At 42.1% G+C, this 5,665-nt stretch overlaps 1 long non-coding RNA gene across 1 annotated transcript; it reads left to right on the top strand.

The window, feature by feature from the left end:
• The first annotated feature begins 836 nt into the window (after positions 1-836).
• LOC137156525 (uncharacterized) lies at positions 837-4,979 on the top strand. Its single transcript, XR_010920783.1, has 2 exons — positions 837-945; positions 4,515-4,979. It is a non-coding gene; the product is annotated as an uncharacterized lncRNA (long non-coding RNA).
• The last annotated feature ends 686 nt before the right edge of the window (positions 4,980-5,665 follow it).

Raw genomic sequence — 5,665 nt, 5'->3', positions numbered from 1 at the left:
GCCTGTGGCAGGGCATTACCTCCATCTCTGTTTTTCTTGAAAAAGGGCTGACCTGGCTTAGATACCTGATTCCATCAGAGGGCTCATGGCTGTGAATCATGAGTGGAGGGAGGAGCCTCCCTCCTGCCCTCAGTTAGGCTACACTCCTCTCCTTTAGTTATTTCCCTGCTCAGCATGCCAGCTTCTCTGAATCCTTTTTTTAGGAACCTGCTGCTTGTCATGCATCATATAGGGAGCTTGGGCACTTAACTGAGGGCTGTGAATTCCACCTGGTGACAGGGCACCTAAAAGTTAGGTGCTGTAATGCCCAGCCTAAGCCCTCCTTGGGAATTCCACCCTGTCTGTCTCTCTGTCTGTCTTCTTTTTCCTTGTGGTTGGTGGCTCACAAAAAGCCAGGTTGTTTTGGTGAAGCAGAGTTCCCTAAAGTGAAAGATTTTTCTCAACAACCTGAAAAGCGTGCCGAAAAGCTTTTCTGCTTAAATCACTAAGCTTATTTCTTACTGTGATTTCTCTAGCGACTGTGTGTCTCTGGGACATCAGCTATAAACAATTTGTAGCATATGATTTTTACAAAAAGCAAAGCTTGAGCACATTTAGCAAAGTTAACTCTCCCTTTGATTCTAGCTCTACTCACCTGTCTGTTTGACTTGGAATTAAATTCGGAGTTGAAAACTGCACTTGACACCAGAGGTATTTAGTAACTTATGGCTAGCCCATGCTACTAGGCCCTGATTTAGCACTCCACCCTAATCATGTGCTTAAGTGCTTTGCTGAATATGGATATACTTAAACACATGCTTAAATGCCTTGCTGAGCTGAGACCTTAGTAAGGGATGGCATGAAGGTGCACAATCTCAGGAGAAGCATCAGAAAGCATTGCGGCTCCGGGACCTCTCCAGCTGCATTGCTGGGTAGGAGGGACTAATTTACTAAACCAGTTTAAAGGTGAGTCACACAGGGGGTATGTATTTTTTTTTTATTGTTCCCTGCTTATAACACTGCATGAATTTGTAAGGGTAGGGAACAATCTTAGATCTAGTTATTTAATGATGTGGAAGATAAAGTGACTGGAGAGTAGGAGACTTTATAACTTACATGAAGTTATTTTGGCTAACAAAGATTATAATAGATTGCATGATACTCCATGGGTGAAATGCTGGCCCCTGCGAAGTCTATGGAAGTTTTGCCATTGACTTCAGTAGAGACACAATTTCACCCCATCTGTATTTCAATAAGTTGACAAGCTTAGTGTCAGTTTAAATGTCAGACACGTAAGGGAATAATCACAGCAACACAGAATTTATGTTATCAGAACAAACAATGGTGTGCCTCAGAACGGCACTGTTTGAGGACGGGAGAGCAAGGGGGTTGCATTTGTTGTCTTCCAGCGTACAACTGCAGTGTCAGCAGGATGCCTACTGCTCAGCACCACACCTACATGCTACAGTGCGTGGCATCCTATAAATGCCCAAGGGACCAATCCTATAAGATTTACTGATACTGAGTACTGTTTACTCAAGTGAGTATTTCTGTTGGGCTTTATGAGACATAACAGCCAAGTGTGTCTCAGTGTGGGTAGGGCTTGCAGAATTGGACACTAGAAGAGACAGATGCAGCACTGGACAGGGTGACACCAGGTGAAAGTTCCATGGCAGCTCTGCTCAGAATGTAATGCCCGCCCAGGCTCCATCAACTTAGCTGACTTATTGCTGAGTGCTGGAAGACAACAGGGACGCGAAGAGACAGAGAGGAAGGAATTCTTCATACTTTCCCAGTAAGCTTATCATCACAGCCCCCACCAGTGCACCTCCTTGTAGAGGAGCACAGCACTGCAGCTGCTGTGCCTCAATGTCCCCAACAAAGTTTCTAGTCGGTGTTGGTGCTTATGGAGCTCAGCCCTCCATCCAGCTTACTATAAAAGTTCAGACTCCTTCAACAGTAATAGAGTCCAAAATCACAGTCAAAGCCAGACAGAAAATTAAGAAGTCTGTGTCACAGCTGGGTTTAGTCTCAGCCTCCCTGGAGTAATGACCATCCATCCACGCTCTGGATTCAGCGCTCAGTCCTACCCCCTTCCCTTCAGTTGACAGGAACTTCCTGCCATGGCTGGTTTAACAACAATTGGCTGGTTCCAAGTCTCTCCAAATAGTTCCTTGTCAGGTCTCTTAAGATCACATTTTAGGATTGCCCACCAGTGGATGAAATAAAACTTGATTACTACTCCTAACTATTATATGGATGACAAGAATTAATTTGGCAGCAAGGTTTAGGTAAACAAATCTTGAACTTTTCTCCCTCCAAACTTCTTTGCTCTTCTAAAGAAATCAGTGAAACACATCATCAGTGTTGTTTTTGCTATAGCTCATTTTCGTGGACACTGTCTGAACAAAGATAAGACACCAGGAATGTGGTTTAATAATGCTGCAACTCAAACATCACATCTGGGATTTATCCAGAAATAGCTCTATCAGTGCAGGCCATCTTTCCTTCTGTAATCTGTAGGCTTCCATCAACTTTGCCGTCCTCCACCCCTATAACCTAGTCCCTGCATCATTGCTGGGAACTGAACATCCTCTCCTCATATCAGAATGGAGGATCTTGAGGAAAGGGTTGGGTCCTTGCTGTATGAGACATTTGGAGCTGCAACCCCATTGCCCACCTTCTTTACGGGATGCCTTCCTCTAATCCTGCTCTCAATTCTGGTTTATCAGGGAACTGGAACCCCTACTGAACAATTATTGACACTGGGTGCCTGCCAAGTTGCAACTGCATTAATGCATTTATGACCTAACGTACCCATTGGGTCCCTGGGCTATGGAGAGGAAGTGGAAAAAACCCATCCCAATCTAGCAGTAAGAGAAAAAAATCCTTCTCAGACCAGTCTGATGCCCACAGCAGGGCCCCAATCTCTGACCTTCTCTAATCACAAGGTAGTAGTGGATGGACAATGGCGCTCCAGGTAGGGGAAAGGGCTTATAAACCTTCCCCTTGGATACACAGGCCCAATGGACTTCTGCTGCACCCTTCAATCCAACTAATCAGCCAAGGAACACCCTTTCTCAAGCTGACAAGGAGGTTGGGTGCCCATAAGGAGCAGAGAATAAAAGAAGGGGAGGCAATCCTTAAAGAGGGCAACGGTTTTATTTCCCCTGATGGCCCATACAAAGCCACCCACCTCTGAAGCTGATGGGGGAGGGCATTTTGCCACAAAATGAATAGTTGTGCCTTGAGCACAAGCAGTGGTTTCAAACCAAGAAGCAGAAATGCTGAATTATGTTTTGGGAACTAACAGAAATTTCTGCTGACCCTGACCCAATGATGTCCTTTCAAATTTTATTTCCCCTTCTGCAAAAAAGTAGAAAACAATCTCCATCAGTTTTCAGTGAATATATGGCCCCTTTGATGACCTCAGATGCTTTGATTTATGTTGGGCCAGGGCTGGCTCTAGGGCAAGAGCAGCTGTGGCTTCAGCAATAGGGAGTCATAAGCGGGAGCCCCTGACCTCTCTCTGTGTGAGCAAATGTTGACATAGAAGATAATCTCGTTGGCACTTTATTGTGGTTCATCTCTATTTATCAATTGGTCTGCACCTTATCACTCACCCATTTCATACTAGTGACTGGAAGGACATCAAATCTGAAACACAGGAAATAAAAATATGGTGATTTTGTTAGTCGTGTACCAGAGGGAGAGAGGGAGTGACAGTTTGAAATCAATATACGCTTCTACCCACACTAATGTTCCTGTACAAATCAGTTTTAGCTTGATTCCATAACATGGGTATAACATGACCTAGTCTTGAAGACAGACACAAGATCAAACAGACTTTACAGAGCCTGTTGTTAAAATAGTGTATTCCTCCTTCATTCTCATTGCCATCCAGGTTATGAATGCATCTTACTCATATAAGATATTGAGCACATCTGCAAGGTGCTGAATGCCTTCAAGACTGGTGGTCAAAGGTACTCAGAACCTCATAGGAGTGCTTAGCACCTTGAAGGATTAAGACCATATAGTCACTCATGATTTAACTGCACCTGAAGAAGTTAGTTGCTTTTTTAACCTACCCTCAGTTATTTATCCCAACCTCTGTGCCAAAATGACGGAAATAGAACATCTAAGAAGGTAGCAGAAGTCCTCTTATTGGTCCCACAAAACAGGAGAGAAGCTTTCACAATCATGCCTGTAAAACAACATTCAGGCCTATCGTCAACACAACACCATCAATTGTTGGCAATCTTGATAATAAATTGTAGGTGTGAAGACAAAGAAACATAGGACATTGCTTGGATTCACATAGCTGTTCAGATTCAGGACTTTGGTGTGGCCTATTAAAAAAAAATAAAGGACAACATTCAGTTCTATCTTTGCATTTCAAATAACTGTAAAATTGATGTGTTCACATTCAAGATTTTCATTGTGGTCCCTCTTAAAAAATGGGACAGTTATGAGGTCTTTTTTAAAATCTTTTTCTTGTTAAGTATCTTTTAAATACAAGATTTTCATCTGCACAGATTTACCTCTCTCCTGCTGCTATAGTTTGGGTCTGCTGTACGGCCTACAAGATGGGAACATGACTCCTCCGCACCACTCTTCACTAGAGTAATTTCCTTCAAATGCAGATAAAGTTGTCTCCACTACAAGACTCCATACCTAATTGTTCTACATTAGCATATTTATAATTTGGGACATCTGAATGAATGGACACCTGGATTGAGAACTCCTCCTACACTACTAGGCATTGAAGTTTGTGCTAAATATCATTCAAAAAAAGCTATGTATTTGAGAATAGCATAAGGACTTCGTTGTGATTTAAGACCTTGTTGTTACGGGCTGTTACTGACTTCAGGCAACCTTTAAAACACCCCTGTATTTGATCACAAAATACTGTATTCCTACAGTACTTAGGCTAATATAGTCCAAACTGGGTGCCTAAAATAAGGCTCCTAAATCAACAGATGCCTAGATTACTGGTCAGATTTTCAGAAGTATTGAAGTTAATAGGAGCTGTTAGGTGCTCTGTAGAGCTAATCTAGATGTGGAAATTCCTGTTCATGAAAATTTTCAAAATTTGTTTGCAGTCCAAGTTGAAACCAATTTCACAAAGGTCACCTATCATTTTGATTTTTACAGTTCAAGCGAGAAAATCCAAATGTATCCAAGTGTGATTACCATACAAATTATGTACCTGATTGTTGTTTACTTGGGATCAAAAAAAATATATATTTGGAGCCCTAACATGGCTTTGGATTGTGCAACACACAGTATGCATTGTGATAAGTGTCTTTATTTGCCTCTCCTTGTCAGCACAACACACCTTTCCTGGGTTATCTTGAACAACACACTCAGGAAAGATGTAAGATTAAATCAGGGTTGTTGAAGCGATCCCTGAATTAGGTGGAAAGGGGACAGAGGAGCATTCAAAGGATTGCTATTAGGACAAGAATACGAAATCAGGTCCTTCTCGTATCATGCAGTATCGTTCACTCACTATAACTCATTCCATAAATCCATTAACTATCAACAAAATAAATAAATTACACTATCAGTCTTTTATCTACAGTTCTGGATAGTGACTGGCAATGTAAATGGAGATAAACATGACAGGACTTCTGAGATAAATTGAAGGAATTCAGAACTGCATCTTGTAGTGAATAGGTAATCA

Source organism: Emydura macquarii, unplaced genomic scaffold (assembly GCF_026122565.2).
Source record: "Emydura macquarii macquarii isolate MOO-44397 ecotype Brisbane River unplaced genomic scaffold, CSIRO-AGI_Emac_v2 contig_1451, whole genome shotgun sequence".
In the NCBI taxonomy this organism is placed as follows: domain Eukaryota; kingdom Metazoa; phylum Chordata; order Testudines; family Chelidae; genus Emydura; species Emydura macquarii.
The sequence above is the reverse complement of the archived record's forward strand: the minus strand, read 5'-3'. Positions and strand labels throughout refer to the sequence as shown.